This window comes from Macaca mulatta, chromosome 8 (genome assembly GCF_049350105.2).
Source record: "Macaca mulatta isolate MMU2019108-1 chromosome 8, T2T-MMU8v2.0, whole genome shotgun sequence".
Classification (NCBI taxonomy): Eukaryota; Metazoa; Chordata; class Mammalia; order Primates; family Cercopithecidae; genus Macaca; species Macaca mulatta.
Genome location: NC_133413.1, coordinates 103,543,311 through 103,564,647, shown reverse-complemented (window position 1 = coordinate 103,564,647; position 21,337 = coordinate 103,543,311). Strand labels below are relative to the sequence as shown.

The window sequence follows — 21,337 nt, the reverse complement described above, 5'->3', positions numbered from 1 at the left end:
AACTAATCCTCAATTTGCATATGGATATGCTAAGGGCCAAAAATGGCCAAAGCAATATTGCAGAACAGAGTTAGAAGATCTACATAATCAGATATCAAGAATTGTTATAAAGCTACAATAATTACAACAGTGAGATATTGGTACAGAAAAATAAATAAACCAATATATCGGAATAGAGAGTCCAGAAATATATGAAGACACTCTACCTTTTGTAAACGATGGCATTGCAGAGTCTTTTAAATATGTCCTGACAATTGGATATCTATTTGGAACACCCATTTCACATGGTAGACAACAAAATAAAAATTCTAGATGAATTTTAGATTTAAATGTGAAAGACTAAATAGCAAACCTTCTATGAGTTAATTTAGGAATATATCTTGATTGTCCCAAGACAAAGAACTATTTCTTGAATAATACATAGAACATACTTATTTGAAAATTAATACAGCTAAGAATTAGTGTTTATCACCATTAAGAAAAAACAGAAGAATAGAATAGGATAAGCTATTTGTCACACATAACCAATACAGAGCTGAAAACCGGAAATTTTTTTCTCAAAACACCTCCTTTTTATTCACTGAATGTTTGTGTCCTTCCCAAATTTATATGTTGAAGTTTTAGTCCCCAGTGTGATAGCATTTGGAGGTGAGATCTTTGGTTCATAATTAGGTTTGGATGAGGTCATGAGTAGGGGGATGAGATGCTTGGATCAGTGTCCTTATGAGAAGAAGAGAGCCCTGTGATTCTCTCTCTGTCTTGTAAGGAAGAGAGGCCTCACTGAACCAGCTGGAAACTTGGTCTTTTACTTTCCAGCCTCCAGAACTGTTGGAAATAAATGTCTGCTATTTAAGCCACCCAGTCTATGGTATTTTGTTATAGTGGTCCAAGCCAATTAACACTATAAACTAATAAGAAAAATACAACCAAGTAGAAAAATGGGGAAGCAGCTGTTACAGGCACTTAACAAAAGAGGGTATACAAAGTGGTTGGCATTTTCTACCAAAGTTCAAGCCGTGTGTACTTAGTGACCCAGTGTTCTATTTCTAGGTATACACTCAGTGGAAATATGTGCACAGGTGCACCATGAGACACATAGAAATATATTCATAGTAGCTATTGGAAATGGCTAAAAACCGAAAGAAATCCAAATATCCATCAGTAATGGATATGTCAATTGTGATATATTTATATATTACATATACCACCGGATGGTATACAGCAAGAAAAATACAAAATTTGGCTACAGCTAAACTATGGATAAAGCATAGTTTGAGTGAAAAATGTCAGACTCAAACTATATATGTGTGTGTACATACACACATGCAAGCATACACACAAACATACACACACACACACACTCACAGAGAGTTTAAGCATCCCAAATCCCAAAATCTGAAATCAAAATGCTCCAAAATCCAAAACTTTTTGAGTGCCAATATAATGCTTAAAGGAAATGCTCATTGAAGCATTTTAGATTTCAGATTTTCCAATTTGGAATGCCCAACCAGTAAGTATAATGCAAATATTCCAAAACTTGCAAAAAATCTGAAATACTTCTGGTCTCAAGCATTTAGGCTAAGATATACTCAACCTGTATATGTGTGTGTGTGTGTGTGTGTGTGTGTGTGTGTGTGTAAGGTACATATACAGACACATATAATGATTCTATGTATGTCAAGTACAAACACACAGTCTTTAGGAATGAATGCTTCAGTGGTTAAGAGGTAAAGGGGGTCTTGCAATATACATAGATATAGCTATCTTGGAGGAGAGTGAGAGGGTAATGATTGAGAGATGACAGCAAGGGGGCTTGGAAGCTCTGGTAATGTTTTATTTTTTGACCTGAGTGATGATTATGAATACATGCCTCCTAAACCTTACATTTAAAATATTTAAAAAGAAGGAAAGGGAGGAGGAAGGAAAGGAGAAAAATTAATGTGAGGAGCAGATGTTGGGAATGGTCTGGTCAGCATTCTCTGGCTTGGAGACCTTAGGCAAATTCCATGATCTTCTTGAACATTACTTTCCTCACCTTTAAAATGGAAATCATATCACCTTCCTCAAAGAAATTTCATGAGGATTAAAAAGTCCTGCATGGAAAGCACTTTATAAAAATATAAAGTAACTTACACATTTTGGGGAAAATAATATATTAATATCTAATGCAACTCTGGAATTATAATAGTCATAAAAATCTTGGGTTTGAGTGGGTCTTCAAAGATTAGCAAACTCTTAGGATAGAATTAACTTCACAGGAAACATTAAATTAAATTTTTTGGTTATAAAGTAGATTTCTTCAAATTTATTTATTCTGTACAAACAAATCCCCATCTCACCCCCACCCATTCTTTATTCTGGATGACATTATCATAGTTCATATAATTTTGTACTCTCCTGAGCTCTTTTATTTGGACTCAAGTAAACCCCCTTGTAGGGAAAGATTCAGAGATGTAGTTGAGGACTCAGTGGATGTGGTTATTATGAAACACAGAGCAGAGCCCCTACTGTACCCTGATAGTGTTAGTGCTTCCAGAGAGAAACTCAGAGAATTCCTGAGTTGAGTAAGGGACAGCAGGTCTTCCCAGATCCTTGAATAAATACTCCTCAGATTTTTGCAAGTCTTTGATTACTTTCCAGGTTTCTGAAAAAGTTGATTCTGCCCATTTTTGCCATTGTTCTCATTGTTTTTACAGGGAAGTGGAGTTTCAGAGGCCCTTAATCTGCTATTTTGGCTGATGAATATCTTGTGTCCCCAGATCCTGACATAGCCTCCATTTTCCCTACGCTCATTTCAATCACTTGCCCTTTAAAGATCTTCCACACAAAGCTTGACGCAGCTATGCCAGTTGTTGCTTTACTCAGGTAAACAGAGTTGCTCTATTCAGGTAAGTAGCTGGTAGCCACTTTCTATTGGCACCACTCTCCTCTTTATAGACTATCACAGCTCTTGCCTATGGTTTTTCTGTTTCCTTGCTCACATCCTGTTTCTTTGATATCATACTCCAAATATTTAGTCTATTTTGGTAAGATTACATTTCTCAGTCACCCTTATTAAGCCTATTTTGTTGAAATTCCTGTTCAGCTAACCACAGTGCACCTTACCTTTTCATTCCTAAATATCTAATGTCAGTATCTGTATGTGTAACCAAGTCTTGGTGTAGATCACTGTGTTTCTTTAGGCTTTAGCCCTGGTGCTTTTTGTTCCTGCACTATATTCCTCAAAGAGCTCTTTCCTTCCCTAGTGTCAGCTGCCACAACCATACAAAAGATTTATAAATCTCTCCAAGCCCTCTCTGATCTAAACTCAGGTCATATATCCCTAAATGTCTATAAGACATTTCTGCATTTATATATCTCCATTAACCCAAACACAACAACCTAAATGGAACTGCTATGAAACTGGCACATCTACTGTCACATTCAGGAAAGAAAAAAAATAGGTTTGACATCCAAAAGCATTTTAAAAGTAATCCAAATAGCACAGTCACTACAAAACAGACCAAAGAAAAGTTTCATTAATAACAAACAGCAAAATTCTCTCAAAATTCCCTTCATTTCTCAAGGGGAATACTTCCAGCTTTTGCCCATTTAGTATGATGTTGGCTGTAGATTCATCATAGATGGCTTTTATTATTTTGAGGTATGTTTCTTCAATACCTGGTTTGTTGAGGGTTTTTGTCATGAAGGGATGTTGGATTTTATCAAATGTTTTTTCAGTGTCTACTGAGATGATCATATGGTTTTTGTTTTTAATTCTGCTTATGTGGTGAATCACATGTATTGATTTGTGTACATTGTACCAACCTTGCATCCCAGGAATAAAGTCCACTTAACCATGATGAATTAACTTTTTTGATGTGCTACTTGACTCTGTTTACTAGCATTTTGTTGAAGATTTTTGTGTCTATGTTCATCAGGGCTATTGACTTGCTTTTTTCTTTTTTTTTTTTTTGTGTCTTTGCCAGGTTTTGGTATCAGGATGTTACTGGTTTCATAGAATGAGTTAAGGAGGATTCCCTCCTCCTCAATTATTTGGAATAATTTCAGTAGGATTGGTATCAGCTCTTGTTTGTATGTCTGGCAGAATTTAGCTGTGAATCCATCTGGTCCAGGGATTTTTTGGTTAGTAGGTTTTTTATTACTTGTTTCAAAGGTGTTCCCACTTGTAAGCGGGAGCTAAACATTGGGTCCACAGGGACATAAAAATGGGAACAATAGACACTGGGGACTCCAAAAGGAAGACGGCAAGGGCTGAAAAACCTCTACTGGATACTATGTTCACTATTTGGTTCACTATTTGGACGACAGGCTTAATAGTGGCCCAAACCTTAGCATCACACAAACTACGATTTTAACAAATCTGCACATGGACCTCCTGAATTCAAAATTTAAAAAAAATAAAAAAAATTCCTTCATCCATGTATTATCTGAATCTTTGGAAATCATATCATGGTGGCTAACCAAATATCCTTCCTTCTCTCAAAACTCTCCCAAACTCTCCCTCAAACACAGCACATACTAGATACTGCTTTTCTTATTACCGCCCTATCCTCACCTCATGGTCTTATCTATAAATAACTCTGTCCTTTCCAGTATGGATCAATCAGATCAAGTTTCTATCATGTGCCTGTCATCCATTACCCCAATTCTACACAATAAAACCTTAGAAATTAATCAGGCAGAGATGGAGTTCTTCTTGGAGCTTAAAGGAGGAGAAAAAGAACGTGAACCATCACCTAAATATTATTTTTTCTAACATATCATGATATTCCAAACTCAATAAACCTTTCTTATTTCCTTCCTCAAATGGTACCCAGGCACTGGTCTCCTTGGTGATTATCATGGCAAAATCTTCAGGTTTTAAGTGGCTCCTCCAGACTTCATGCACGAACTTAGAAACGATCTTGAAGAAAAAAAGTGCCATTATGAGTTGTATTGATGCCATGATTTTTAATAGAAAGTATTATTATAATGAGAAAGAGTATTCTAAATAGCCACCCACAAAGAAAAATATTTTCATCACTATGGTCAGATCAGGACAAGAACACCTGCAGTGCTCTTGACTCATTCCTGAATATCTGATGTCAATATCTGTATGCCTACCTGAGTCTTGGGGTAGTTCACTGTGTTTCCTCAGGCTATAACCCCTGTGCTTTTTACTCCTACGCTGCATTCCTCAGAGAGTTCTTTTCTATCCTGGTATCAGCTGCCACAGCCATACAAAAGATTTACAAATCTCTCCAAGCCTTCTTGGATCTAAGTCCTGTCTCCAAATGTTTATTTGTATTTAGATTATTCAATAAATTATTGAAATATTTTTCATGCAACTAGTATTTTGCAAAGGTAATCCTTCGAATTGACAGTAAAGGGAAGCTCAGCAGAGACTTTTAAAGAAAATGGACTTTGAAATGGGCCTTGAAGAATGGGCACTATTTTATTAGGCAGTGTGGAAAATGTTAGGAGGTCATAGAAAGATGCAAGAGTGGCATCAACATCTGCCCAGGGGCAGGACAAGTACATTGAACACAGTGAATACTCAGTTTGCTACCAGCTTGGGCACATGGCAGGGAGAATGGTATCTGGCAGGATATCAGGAAGTGTTTCAAGTAATTAATGGGAATAGTGTGAAATACAGATGGACCAGCAAATTATGGCCATTCAGTTGGCTATTCTGGGAAGCTTGAACAATTTTTGGTAAACTATAGTTAGTAAACATTTCTTTGAAGAAAACATTTCCATTTTATATGACATTTATATAAATGAAAGAGTTTGAAAGTTAGTGGAGTATAGTGAGCACAGGCACTATCATCTCTGTTAACTTATGTCTTCAGCTTCCTTTTTTAAAAAAATTAAGTTAATTTATTAAAATATTTTTATTGATGCACAATAATTTTGCATATTTATGGCAGACATGTGACATTTTGATACATGCATATAATATATGGTGATCAATCAGGATATTTAGGATATCCACCATTTCAATTATTTATTATTTCTTTGTGTTGAGATACTCCAAATCTTTTCTTCTGGTTGTTTTGAGATACACAACAAATGTTTGCTAACTATAGTCATGCTACTGTGCTATTGAACACCAGAATTTGCTCCTTCTATCTAACTCTGTGTTTGTGCTCATTTACCAACCTCTCTTCATCCCCTCCCCACCATCCCCAAGCCTCTACTCTCTACCTCGAAGAGTTCTACTTTAAACTTCCACATATGAATGAGAACATGTGATATTTGTCTTTCTATATCTGGCTTATTTCACTTATTATAATGACCTCTAATTCCATCTATGTTGCTGTAAATGGTATGATTTTTTTATGGCTAAATAGTATTCCCTTGTATATATCTATCTCATTTTCTTTATCCGTGCATCCATTGGTGGACCCTTAGGTTGATTCCATATCTTGGCTATTGTGAATGGTGCTGCAGTAAACATGGAGGTGCAGATATTCCTTTGATGTACTGCTTTCCTCTCCTTTGGATAAACACCCAGTAGTGGGATTGCCAGATTGTATGATAGTTCTCTTTTTAGTTTTTTTGAGAAAGCACCATATTATTGTTTATAATGCCCGTACCAATTTACATTCCCACCCCAAAAGTGTTCCCTTTTCTCTGCATCCTTGCCAGAATTTGTTATTTCTTGTCTTTTTGATAATAGCCATTCTAACTGGGGTGAGATGATATCTCGCTGTGGTTTTGATTTGCATTTCCCTGATGATTAGTGATGTTGAGCATTTTTTCAAATATCTCCTGGCCATTTGTCTGTCTTCTTTTGAGAAATCTCTCTTCATGTCCCCACTTTTTATTTGTTTGTGTTAGATTATTTTTTTTTTTGCTATTGAATTATTTGAGTTCCTTGTGTGTTCTGAGTATTAGCCCCTTGTCATCTTCAGTTTCTTTTTAGGTAAAATACCAATCATATTGAAACAGATTTTACATGCAAAAGAATAAGTCAGGAAAAATTCCTACTTACCATTTCAATGCCAGTTGTAAATGAATTAGTTAATAAAATATGAAGAAAATAATTATTGCTCATAGTTAATACTAATTCAATATGCCTCTTTTTTCTTGCTTACTTTTTTATTGCTTTCCCCCTTTTCTTTCACAAGTCCTGAACATTTTCCCTTTGAAATAACTTTTGTAGAATTTCTTTCATGAATTTGGCTGCAAAATTCATCATCTCTTCTTTAAACTCCTAGAAATCATGCAGAAACAATAACTGGAATTTTTTAAGGAAAGGAACCCATTTCAATGAATCTAGAAGCAGATCGAATCCTCAGACACCAATATGCATATAAGGGCTTCCAAAAGCAACTAGGAGGGAAGGAACCCATGTCAGTGTGGACAGCGGTGAAGAGAAGGAATGTGCAAAGTGGAGATAGATGCTGTGCATCAGATCTCAGAATACTGTCAGAGAATGAGGATCCTTGCCACCCCAAAATTAATATCATAATTTATATTTGCAAGCATGAGTATAGAACTAGGGTGAGAAAGGCTGCCTGGGTGACAGAGCAAGACTCTGTCTTGATTGAAAAAAAAGAGAGAGAGAGAGAAAGGAAGGGCAAGGAAGGTGTGGAGGGAGCATGCTGGATAGGAGGTGCTCGGTATGTATTCAGTATTCAGCAGTTGCAGGAAATGAGGGCAGCTGTCAGGTTTCAAAGCTGTGAGAACTTCAGGAGGGTCCTGACCACTGCTGTGTGATCCTCATAGAAGAGCTGTTTTGTGGGTGGCCCTTTCAGATTCCATGAGTTCCAAAGCAAGCGCTTCTAGCAATGCTGAGAAAGGTCAAGGCTGCAAACCACCCAGCTTATTACATTAACTAAAGTATTTTTCATTCACTTGGGTCCATAGTTTATCCACCCAATATAATAATGCAGCATTTACAATTGCATTTTGTTGTTGTTGTGAATAGAACACCCAGCAAAGTCAGCAGAAGAAAAAACATTTGTAGTTAATCTCTTGTGAGTGTTTAACTGCAAGGTTAAGGAGATGGCATAGTGTGGGCTTTGGAGTCGTGAAGATCTAGGTTAGATAGGGTGGGGATTATCATTTAACCGTGATGCTGAATTTCTGCCCGATCTGCCTTTAATACCTGGCTCCTGGCTCTTGATTTGTCTGGTACCTGGTCTAGTTTACTTCATTTGGTTTCTTTGATGCCTGCTCTAAACAACATGCTCAGACTCTAGACTTTTCATCCACTTCAAAGTATTAGCTGTTCTGATTACAAACTAATCTTTTGTATCCAAACCTAAAAGGAGAATAACTAATGATAAAATAGGTTTGTGGAAGCTTTAAAGAGTTCAGCCTTCTTGACTTAGCTATATGTCATAGGTTGGCATTATAACATGTACCGTATTGTACAGTGTGTTTAGGTTTAGGTCAAACAATGTCCTTTAAAAAAAAAGAAAAATCATTGCAGACAATATACACCTTCAATTACACAAGTATCCTTCTTAGAACAAAATTTTAAAGGGGGGGGGGTCTCTGACCTTAAATTGTTTATTTAATTTCATTTTAAGAGAAGAAGATAAGATCCCAGGTAAATTTAGGGGTAACATAAAATGTAGAGGGATGAAATTGTATGTTCCACTTCCAATGTTGAAGATGCAGAAAGGCATCACAAAAAGAAGTTGAACTATATTCTGCCCTTGATTTGAGAATTAAGAACTTCCAAAAGTTCAACGTGAGACAACCCTTATCCCCACTGTCTTAAGGATTGTGAGAGTAAACAAAGACCAGGCATTAATCTGTGAACTGGAGTGAGGCTGTGCCTGATTGCATATCTGGCACTGAGAATATGGCAGTAACCAAGGCGGCAGAGGGATGGGTACTCAGGTCCAGCAGGGTCTGTTCTGTACTCCTAGGGGAATGCTGGGTCATTTAAGTGCTTGGAAGAGAAGCCCATTCTCACTCCTTCCCACCTCATCACACTGATTTTCAAATATCTCCAAAACCTTCCTTATCAGCAGCAGTGGAGGCTGCAAACTCCACGGGAGAATTCTTCTCCTTTTCAATTTGGGTAGATGTAGTTAAGGTACCTACTTAATAGTGAGCGAGAAAGAAGAAACAATCCTTTTCTGCTGCCCTCTTGCGTTCCACGTTCAGGCTTTCCAAAATGCCTCATCATCCTTCTTAACAATGGGGCACAGACTACATTTGACTGTGCTCCTCACTAGCTGTAATGTGTGAAACAGATCTTTCAGTTTAATTACCTTTTATTTTAAAAAATAAGAATGGAATTTACATATGATAGATAGAAAACCACATAGCAACGGGAGTGTAGAAAAACAAGCAGGTGTTAATAAATTTCCAAGAAACATTAATCTGTTTCTGCAAATACATCCTGCTGTTCATTTAAATGGAATGATACTCTATAAATTTACCACTTGAGTCACTCTCTGAGCTATCAAAATGTAATATATAACACCTTCGATGATCAAAGTGAAAGTAAGTTTAGAAATCCAATTTGTTTTTTTCACCATTTAAGCTCTTTATTTAACTTTTGCATTCCAGCCCTCATTTTAATCAAGCTTCGATTTTACTTGCTCACATTTCGTGTTGTAATGCAATTATAGGTATGCTTCAAAAGTTGTTCTGAAATGTTGCAATTGCCCAAAATAAAATTTCATTCTAAAACAAATATATACAAATAAGAAAAAATATCCTCTGTCACATCTGAAGATTTAAAATAACTTACAATTGTGCAATTCAAAATTGGAGAACATTGATGGAATCAGAGGTAACCTCGAAGAAACTGGGAATAGAGCTGTAATTTGTTGGAATAAAAATGAGAAAGAAGTAATGGATCTGTGTGGCATAAGTAGGCTTCCCCTGGTTATCATAACACATGGCCAATAGATGAATCCTGAGGTCAATAAGAAGGAAACTGCAGATGGAATTTATCATTGAAAGGGATTGGCAAAAACACCAAAGGAACTAAAGCTCCCCCAAATCATATGTGATTGGCTTTGGGGACATGGATGAGGGAATGGGCCAGGATGAGGTGAGGCAGTAGTAAAAGGGAGAAACTTGCTTTTCATTCCAAATCTTTTCGCCTTATTTGATGTTTCACCACATGCCTATATTACTTTAATAAAATATCAGAATAAATAAGAATAAAATAATCCATTGCTTTAAAGTACTTGATGTCCACATAATTAAAATTATTTTAACATTTTTATTTTAATGAATACATCATTGGGATTTTTATATTCATTATCATCATGTATGGTCTGTGCTACTCAAATATGGTCCTTAAAATATGTTAATTTTATTCTCTGTTTGTTTGCTTTTGAGATAGGGTCTCGTCTGTCACCCAGGCTGGAGTATAGTGGTGCTATAACTACAGTCTCAACCTCCCCAGTTCAAGTGATCCTCCTACCTCAGCCTCCCACGTAGCTGGGACCACAGGAGCATGCCACCACACCCAGCTAATTTATTATTATTATTATTATTATTATTTTGTAGAGACAGGGTCTCCCTATGTTTCCCAGGCTGACCTTCAACTCCTGGGCTCAAGCAGTCCTCCCACCTTGACCACCCAAAGTGTTGGGATTATAGCCATGAGCCACTGCACCCAGCCTTATTTCTGTTCTTAAGGGAAAGAATGGACACAGTCTCTCAGTCTAGAAGGAGAAGCTCTTTTTTTATTATAAGGAAAGCAGAGAGAAATGGTTTATATAGTGGCAGAAATGCCAAATCTGCTTAAAGTGTTCTGGTCTAAAATTAGGGACATGATAAATTAATAATAAAAATACAAAGGCAGGTAATAAGCTCAACTGACAGGTTTATCAGGCATCCCTGAGTGAAGATGAGTGCCAAGGAATAACAAGCAAGTAATGAAGGTTTAACCAGGAAGTAGCAAAAGCTGTTATCCCAGAAAGCTGAGATCAGGAAGCAGGTATTAGATAAAGTTTCAGGACAATGGAACCTCTGATGCGACAAGAAGTCACTCAGGTAAGTCAGTTCTTTTCTTATACATAATTTTATTGTGTTATATTTCAAAAGCACTTTCAGGTGTCTGACATCTCCAGTTCTCTGCCTTTCTTACCCAGTTTGATTATGCTGCTTAATTCACTATCCACAAGACAGTCCACTCTGCTTAGTGTGTGAGGACCTGACCCAAGGGCATCTATGCATTCCTGTCCTCAGGCATTTTCATTTTCATGGCTCTGTTTGCAAATGGATCTATTGTTCACATGGGACAGAAGACAGTGGCAATTTTGAGATACTCAAAAGTCTCTGTGGCTTCTAATTCAGTTCTAATGCTTGGTGTTTGATGCAGTTTCCAAGGAGAGCTGTGACACAAGGGCATTAATCTACCTCATGACAGCATGGGGTTTTAATGCGTTTTCTGCATCCACAGAAAGAGCCTCCTATGGAGGTGGTGAAGGGAGTTACAGAGAAATCAATATCTTCATTTCACTGGGGCACTGACAATTTGTAGCAATGATACGAGGGATCACTGCACAGGGAGAGCTTGTTGGACAGAATCTAATGTACAGTACATATACTTCTGAAAATTGACACAAAGACTTGCTTCAAGAGTAAAAAAGAAAAACAACAAAAACAAGTGAGTGGGCTACATGGAGCCATTACCTTTCCAGAAATATGTAGATAGCCTGTTGTAACACCAACAACATGATTTGGGAGCAATGAAGGGTTCATTATAATTCTGTTCCTGGGAACAAAAATTAATTCCATAAAGCATGTAAAGGAATCAATTGAAAATATGCTGGTCATACATTGAAATCCCCAAATCAAAACTAAGATGACTGATAGGCTAATAAAGGCACAGACCAACATAGAAAACCATACCGTAAAGTGCCCAGGATCAAGCATAAGGCTATTCAGCCTTGTCAGTGAGGTTGGCCAAGGAAAGTGAGGCTACCTTCAGAGGTATTCTGGGATGGAGCATGAGTTAGTGTTTAACTAGACTGACCTCTTTAACCCTTTGTCAACCACAGATATTAAATTTGATGTTAAAACCAGTATTACTTGAAAATAATACTTAGTAGCCAACTATTGATTGCTATCCTTTTCTTTTTTTCTGGGTACTATTGCTTAGTTTACTCTGATTTCTGTGATATTCCAGAATTCTACGTACACTGCTGTAGTTAGCAGATATATATAAGACTATATCCTCATGTATCTGATACATTCCAAATAAATAATTAAGAAAGATATATAGATGCACACTTTTAAAGATGAGTATTGATTGTTTTGGCATCTTCATAGCTTCCATTTGATCTGAATACATATATGAAAAAGCTTTTTTGTACCTTAAATTGATATACAATCTTGTTACCTATAGGTGTTATTTATCTTATTTTATATACTTATAAAAATAAAATGGGAATGGTTAACCTTTCAATACTTTCCATGAATTGTATTGTTTCTTTTTAAAATTCTGACAATCAATGTCAAACAATCTTTTAAAAAAGGTCCTTAGATTTGGGTGCTGTTAAGATTCTCTTTTCCTGAGTCATGAAGAAAGATCTTTTTACTGTGTTGCTCAGATATGGTGGCTATTTCTAAAGTAGGGTAGAGACAGGATGCATACAAGATGCAGATATTCAAGAAAATACAGTCTGCTGCAAAATTTCCCAAATGCGTATTCTGTGGAAAACTAGTCTCAAAAGAGTTCCATCATCAAATAAGTTTGGAAGATGCTGCATCTTATCTCCCTTCTTGGAGATTTATAGCACACTTCAGAATATTTAAAGCTTTGGTAAATTCTGCAGAAAAGGAACTGGTTTAACAAATCCCAGCATTTCTTAAACTTCTTTGACATTGAAACTTGTCTTTAAAAATTTATAAAATACCCCTTAACAACCTGCCTAATTGTGGAAAAATTAGAGTCTTACATGCTTTGCAAAATGATCTGCTACCCATAGGCAGAATACTCTGCACATAGACTGTTGAACTTAAACATGTATGATTATTTCTCTGTAATACCCATGGTAGGGTAGAAGCTACAATGTGAATCCGTCTATCACTCACCTGCCTTAATGGCTTCATCCATTTTCATTATCTTCTCCATTATTTCAAAAAAACTGCTCTGAAAAATAACCAACTAAATGGTCATTTGGCTTGTCAAATTAAGTGCTATATGAATGTAATAATAATAGCGACCATTAATTGAGCACCCACTGTATGTCAAGCAATGAGGCACTAAGTCAGACACTTAACATAAACTTTCCCTGTTTCACCAGCAGAGAAGAAATTGCTATCTTCATTTAAAAGGTGAGAAAACAGTCTTGGAGAAGTCATACATCTTGCCCAAATTCACTTGCTACTACAGGATCAGGGCAGCATTGCATAACAACCTTTCTTTTGTCTCCCAAGACCCTGCACTTTTCACTATATCATGCTGTCTCTCTAAATAACATGAATTCATCTAGTCCCAGCAAGATAATAAAATATGAAGTGATAAGAATAATGATGCCAATAATGGTAATTAATAACAATCAGAATGGTATTAAAACTCTACATATTGTCATTGTGTAAAATTTATGGAGGTGCAGTGTTTTAATATTATAGAGCCCACTCTCTTTTCTCCCACCCCCACATCCAATTAATCACTAGCTCTGGTTGATGTTTTTCTTTAATATATCTGCAATCCATCTACTGTCACTAATTTTTGTTCAAGTCACCATCTTTTCTGTTCTGGATCTTTAATACAACCAACACCTAACTGGTATCCTTGCTTTCCTTCAAGTTATTTTATGCACTGCAGCCACAGTGATCTTTCTAAAATACAGATCTGAGTGCTTGCTATTGTTTTAAAACCTCCAAGACTTCCCACTGACAATAGGCTAAAAACTAAACTTAGAGGCTTCTAGGATCCCGCATTGACGTAGTTTGCACATATGTCCCCTCTAATTTTCATGTCAAATTATAATCCCCAGTGTTGGAGGTGGTGTCTAGTAGGAGGTGATTGGATCATGGCAGTGAATTTCTCATGAATGGTTTAGCACCATGCCCTTGGTGCTGTCCTTGTGATAGTGAGTTCGCACGAGATCTGGTCATTTAAAAGTGTGTGGCACCTCCCCTCTGCTCTTGCTCCTACTCTGACCATGTAATGTGTCTGTTCCTGCTTCACCTTCTACCATGAGTAAAAGCTCCCTGAGACCGCTCCAGAAGCTGAGCAGATGCTGGTCCCATGCTTCCTGTACAGCCTGCAGATCACGAGCCAATTAAACCTCTTTTCTTTATAAATTACCTAGCTGCAGGTATTTCTTTATATGAACACATGAATGACCTGATACACTCATCATCTGGCCCATGTTAGTTTTCCAGCTTCAAACTCCACACTCTCCTACCTTATTCTAAGCCCTTTCAACAGCAAACTACCAATTTCATTGATTCCAAGTTGCCCTTTGATTTCATTTCATATCTTCACACTTCTAAAATTAAGATGTGTTTTACCATCAATAATTTGTCACATTTAAGTGGCAGCGATTTTTGTTTCTTGTTGGTGTGTAAAATGAAGGGCCCTGCAACAACCGGTAGCTTCAGAGATTCAGTGAGATGCTGCACTGCCATTTCCCTGATGTACCACCCTTTCTTACTTGGACAGACATTTCCGTAACTATTCTTTCTGCATAAGGTGTTCTTTGAACTCTTCTTCACTTACTATTCCCAGTCTTAACTTTCCTGTGGGAAGGCTTTTCAAATTCTCCAAGTCTAATTTAAGGATGCCACTATTTGCCTGCATAGCATTACTTTATCACATTTGTGGATAGTGAAATTTAAGGGATGCCCCATAACCCTTTGCTACCCCTTCCTTCCCTAATGTGAAAACTAATTCTCCTGTCCTGAGTTTGGGTTCTACTGAGTGACTTGCTTCTGAAGAATAGAATGTAGTAGAAGTCACTGTGTGCCATTTTCAAGATTTGGTCATAAAAAGACCTTGTGTGTTCATTCTTGCAATCTCTTGGATTGCTTTCTCTGGGGAAAGCTAGCTGCTGCGTCATGAAGAAATTCAAACACCTTCATGAAGAGTTCTGGTGACAAGGATCCGAGGCTTCCAGCCAAGAGCTGTGTGAGGGCGCCATCTTGGAAACAGATTCTTAAGCTCCAGTCAAACTTTTAGATGACTGTAACCCTGGTCAACATCTTGCTTGCAATCTTAGGAGAGACCCTGAGCCAGACAACCTAGCTAAGTTACTCCCAAATTCTCTACCCACAGAAATTGTGAGATGATAAATGAATGTTATTTTTAGCCACTAAGTTTGGGGTGGTTTGAAACACAGCAAGATATAACTAATATAACACTGAATTGAAATTGTTTCTTTTCTTGTCTGCACCTTCTTTTGGACTGAAATCGCCTGGAGGATAGGCCCTGCATGCTGCTTAGGTTATCTTTCCAGTGCTAAATGTACAATTCGGCATGTATTGTGGATTCAAAAAGTTGTGCTGATGTATACAGGTGGAAGAATCATATCTCATCCAGTACTTCAATTTAGACAGCAAATCATCCCTCTTCTTCCCAAGCAAGTATTTGCAGGACTTTTATATTCGTGAGAATTTATTCATTTATTTATGGTACAAGGAAGGAAGGAATAGGGTTTTCTTAATTCCAATGTTTTATTTTCCCTACAATAGTCAGAATGATCATTTAAAGCTGTTATGCTATCTGCTGAAAAATTTTCGGTGTTTTTTCATTGCACTTAGAATAAGATTTAACTTTCTTCCTGTAGACTACAAAACTCTCCAAGACCTAGCTTCTCTCTACCTTTCTGACCTTACCTCTCACTACTCTCCTAAGATTTTAGTCTTCTGTTTCCTCAAAGACACCAAGCTATTTCCTCTTCAAAGCCTTTATACTCATTCTTTCCTTGGCCTGAAGTTTTCCACTTGCCTATCTTTGCAAAAATGATATGTTTTACATAAATCGGATTTATAGATTGCCGATTCCTCAAAAGAGACCCATCTAAGTTTCCCCTTTACCTCACTAGTTACTAACATCCCCAATACCCTGATATATTTTCTTCCTATCAGAAATTATTCTCTTTATTTGTTCATGTGTTTGGTTTCCCTACCCTCTCTTAACTAGAATTGAGCCCAATGAGGGGAGAAACCTTGACTTTCCAGTTGACCACTGTGTCTCTCGACACACGGCACATGGTGAGCACTAAACAAGAATCATTTTCTGGGTGAATGAATACATGAAAGGGTGAAGAATGAATGAAAGAAAAGTAGTACATGGGAGAGACAGAGAGGTGCCAGGGATGTCCAGCATCATGTCTCCTGTCTATATGTTCTCTCTTACTTTATTGGAGATGCTATTAAGAGAGAGGTCAGAATTAAAAGAGGAAATTTACATTTGACATACCTGGTGAGACTTGGCTCAAGCAGAGGTGCATCACGGCACAGGTGAAACGGTGTGATGAGAGGCATTGAAGGCCATTACTTCATTCACAGGAATCTCAGCAAGGCTCTGCACTTCAAAGAAGGCAGTTCTGGAAACAGCAGACACAGCTCCTTTGGAAAGAATATCTGCCACCCAAGGATGGTCTCTGCCTATGGAGGCAAAAATGAGTGTCTTCAGAGCGCATCAGTGGCAGTGGAATTAATGAAGAAAGCAATGGCAGGAAAAGTTGAATAAAGCAGACCCTTCATGGTAAATCTGGTTGGTAAATTGCCTGTAACCACATGTGGGAGAATCACTGGAGGAATCCCAGTTACATTTGGTCAGAGTGTGGGGAGGGGAACCTTCTCAGGAAAGAAAGTAGAGGTCCTATTTTAGGAAAAAAAAATAAAGATCAGAAACCTGTTTTCAAGTTTTTTTCATACTCTGACAAAATCAGAAACTGCTGTTCCCATAGAACAGGAACAAGAGTGCTGAATTTCAAATCAGAAAACCTGAGATTTAGTAGTAGCTCCTTCATAGTCCAGCTGTGTCACTGGGGCAATTCACATAGTCTTTGTACTTTCTGTTTCCTCGTTTAAAATATAAGAATAATGATATCTACATCTACTGAAGGGTGTTGTGAGGATCAAATGAGATAAAATTTGAAAATACATATGACATCTTTGAAAAATATAAATTGCCATACATTATTAGTTATTTATGACTGTAACATTTGGAATAGTCTGCCTTGCTTATAAAGATGCCTTTTGACTCTTTAATGCTTCTCTTATTTACATGCCTGGCAATCTCAGGAGCCATATTTGTTCTGGATCCTACCCCCTTGACCAAAGTTATTGGATTAGAAGTCCAATAACTTTGTTTGACCTAAGCTCAAACAATCAAACTCTTTTTCCAGGCATTTTCAAATTGGGATGAAAAAAGGAGTCCACTCTAAGTTGGTTTGTTGAATGACAAAGCCTTAACCCAGGAGCTATAGGATGTCATCATAAATCCACATGTTGCTGGAAGGCAGAGAAAGAGTCAAAAGAGAGAGAATGAGTAAGCAGATTTTTCAGAGAAGATGCTCAGATTCAGACATAGGATATCTTTTTGTCTTAATTAGCAATGCCCCTTTCTTTCTAAAGTTAAATAAACTTGGTTCCTCTTCTATTGCAATGAAAGAATCCTAATCCATTATTACTTTAGATGCATACACACACATACACACATACATACATGGAGATGGCTAGCCCTGTTACTGAGTGATAGTGCTGGTTAAAGAAAAGAGGTGAATTGCAACCTTAACCACGTGGAGCTTATTTTACGAGTATGTGGTGCATCTGCTTTGTTAAATTGTGGATATTAACATCTGTATGATAATTTAAAGTTTGTCAAAATAAACATAATATGAAGTAAGTTGATAACTATAATAACACCAATAATAGTAATGCAGTATTTCATAAAATTCAGAAAGGTTTAAAAACTCCACACATGGCCCATGTGAAATGTTCAGCGGTGGACTATTATAACATGGGACATCATAGCTGGCTTGCTTGGCTGTTAGTCATATGATCTAGACAGTACTTTCATATGATAATAGCAAGAGCCATGCGCTTCTGTCTGCACTCCTCTTACTTTTCTTATTTAAATGAATTCCATCTGTTTGGAAAGATTTTTTTTTCTTTCAGAAGCTCACAGTATCCACATTACTAATCAGACAAAAGAAATATTCCAGTAAAAGAAAATAATAACATTCACTCCCATTATTTTGTCCAGTCATCTTCGGGAAGGCTTGCAAATGTCCATACTGATCTTTGACTACTATGAAAACCTTCAAGCAGATTGCTGTTTTCATATTTCAAAAATCCATGTGTTAATGAATTTCTAGGAACACATGTTACCAATGCTATATATAATTTCCATCTTGTTCCACATAATCCTACTGCACAATTAATGACCATGAACCGAAGCTTGCTCTCTTGAAATGCCTATTACTTTAGTAACAATAATTTAAAAATCAATAATATTTTCTAAAACAAACTAATACATACACATTAAAACTCCAAATATGGACACATTTTCTGGCACAGTCTGACAATTAGAGAGAATATCTGGAATCGAGACTACATTGAAGGATCTGAGACCTATGGTGGCAGCATGTATGAAAGATTGATCTTTATGATTCTTAGGGTCAGCATGAATGTGCATGTATATTATACATATGTGTATATGACTATAGACAGAATGTCTTAGACCATTTGAGCCTCTATAACAAAATGCCTTAGGCTGGGTAATTAAAAACAATAGAAATTCCTTGCTTACAGTTCTGGAGGCTAAAAAGTCCAAGTTCAAGGCTCCTGTAGATTTATTGTGTGGTGAGGGCTCACTCTCTGTTTCATAAATGGTGTCTTCTTCCTGCATCCTCACATGGTGGAAAGGCAAAAGGAGCCAACATAAACATTCAGACCATAGTACAGACCTTTCATAAGGGCCCTACAAAGTGTACAATTCAGTTGTTCCCAAATTATTTTTTAGTAATACTTATCATTCCCTTCAAGATCCTATTTTTACTAAGACCTTCTTTGATCGAAAACGTTCGCACACCTGGGTATGCTGAGGGTAGCTTGCTGATGCCTGAATTGAGAAATCAAATATACATTACAGCCTCACTAATGTGTATGAAGGTGAGTATAAATGTTTAAAAATTATGAATTATGTAACTTTATATAATAAATAAAAGTATGTTATTAAGTGAGCATTCTTTTCAAGTTTGCTTTAATGAATGATTAATTTTGCTGTTAATAGGCCATATTCGTTGTCACACATAAATACGTTAATATACTTTAAAACTTCCTCTCTGAAAGTAGAGGTTTCTACAGAAATGGCTATATTCCTTTTTAAAATGATACCCCTGGTTATGTTATGCAAAGGCAAGTGACCCAGTCCAGGCCAAAAAAAAGAAAAAAGAAAAAAAATCACAGAAAATCTTGAGTCTGGTATTACCCATAATACTCTGGCTCTGTTTCCATTATTTTACATAACATGTTTTGTTTTTCAGTTTGTGTGTTCTTTTCTCCCAGTAGAATTAAAACCTCTTTAAGTTAGAATTGTATCTTATCCTTTTGATCACTTTTGTATAGTAGAGTGACTCGCATGTCATATCTGCAATGATAATCATTTTTGGTTGAATGAATGAATGAATCTATGTGTTTGGCTTTCACTGACAATTTTTGTGGATTTCCTTGGTGAAGTAAAGAATTATTTACACACTAAAGGGCTCAGAAAGTTAAGATTCTGCCAGACAATGAAGCCAGATAATGAATCTTTTGAAATGACTTTCAACATAAATTCTTTAATATTTCCCCTCAAACAATTGTTTTTCCATCAAGACATGTTTATTGGCCTAGAAAATATAAAAGCCAGTCCCATGAAGAATGCTAAGGGAACTTTGTCAGAAACTTCGAAATAAGAGAAATTTTGGAAGTTGAAGCAAGACCTCATGGGCATTCAGTGCTCTTGGAATTTTCTTTACAAAGAGCCCTTACAGCTTTCTCAAATCACATTTTCTCTTGAGGTTTAATGACAGTAGTATTTTATTGCCAACAATATTGCAAAAGTTGATTCTTAAGTGAGCCTATACAAGAAGGCTTATGTTGCCTCCTTTTGTTGTTCAAGGGATCAGGGATCACAGTGCAATTTATAAACTTTGTTTTCAGCAGTTGTTGCGTTTGCAAGAATGGGCTCAATTTTTCTCCAAAAATACCTACATTTAAAAAAACCTTTAAGGGTAACCATTAGTAGTTTCCTACAACAACTTTGCACGACTATGTTTTTAAGTTTTTTTTTTTCTTTTGTATTCTAATTATCTGGAATTAGAAAAGATTGGCTCAGTGTGAAGGAACCACAAATCTAGCAATTGTTTAGTTCCAAAGCACCTGTATCCACCACTAGTTGTGCCTATGGATTGATAATTTTCCATCAGATCTGATGACTTGGCGTCACCATCAGCACAAATAGAAATGAGTTGGAGCAAATGACTATCTATGTGCCGAATCTGTTCACTCAAGTCTCTTTCCACATGCAGCATCCATTTGCTCATGGACTTGATAACATCCCAGATGACTGCATTTTTGCCAATCTCTGTCCCTGTAACTAAGAGATAGAAGGTTCCAGATCTTTACCTTGAAATTTCAGGTTTTCATTTGACATTTAGAAAAAGTGATCAGTGTGTTCTGGGTGAAGTTGGATTCTCCAGGTCATTTTATATGTTCTCAGAAACAGCCGCTGGGTTTCAGCTGGCGTCGCTCCACAAGATGACCCAGGTGTCTTTATTGTAGGTTCCTTGGGGATTTTGCCTTTGTAGCTCTCTGAGAGCACTTATCTGCTAGTGGTGAATAAGATAGCAGATCTCCTCAATTTCTCCCTGCCCTTTTAAGGTAGCTAATGGGATCAGAGCTGCTCTGTATTTTTATCTACCTTTCTAAGGTATCACCTGAGATAAGATATCAGGGTTTTCCCCAAAGCAAACCAAAAGGAAACACAAAGAAACACTCAAGGATGAGAAGTTAAGTTGGGACAGGATAACTTGTACCTGTAGCTTACCTGTTAATGAACCAGAGCCGAGATCCAATCATACGTCGTGAAGAAGAGCAGGAAGCAAATAAATTCTAGTCACTTCAAATAGCTCACTCAACAGGACAGGAGCAAGTTAATTCTTAAGAATTTAATTCAGTCAGTTGGCACTCAAACGAGGAGAGGCAGAAACAAATGGTATAGGCTTTGTAAGGCTATTAACCTGACCCAAGCTCATAAGAGTGAATTAAATTTTTCAATCTTCCCTCAATTATTCAGTAGTGTGTAGATACACATTTTTCAAATAGAAGTTTAGTGTCTTACTCTATGACCAGCCTCAGGTTCACTACCACTTACTTGAATCATTTACTTAAACATTTTGTACCTCAGTTTTCTTATCTG

The 21,337-nt window shown here is 36.9% G+C and overlaps 1 long non-coding RNA gene across 1 annotated transcript in view; it reads left to right on the top strand.

Moving 5' to 3' along the window:
• The window catches only part of LINC02906 (long intergenic non-protein coding RNA 2906), a 34,465-nt gene extending 17,679 nt beyond the window's left edge, over positions 1–16,786 (top strand). Inside the window, exons 2-3 of the long non-coding RNA XR_013396841.1 lie at positions 16,067–16,137; positions 16,387–16,786. This is a non-coding gene — a long non-coding RNA (long intergenic non-protein coding RNA 2906). The remainder of the gene's footprint in view (positions 1–16,066; positions 16,138–16,386) is intronic.
• The last annotated feature ends 4,551 nt before the right edge of the window (positions 16,787–21,337 follow it).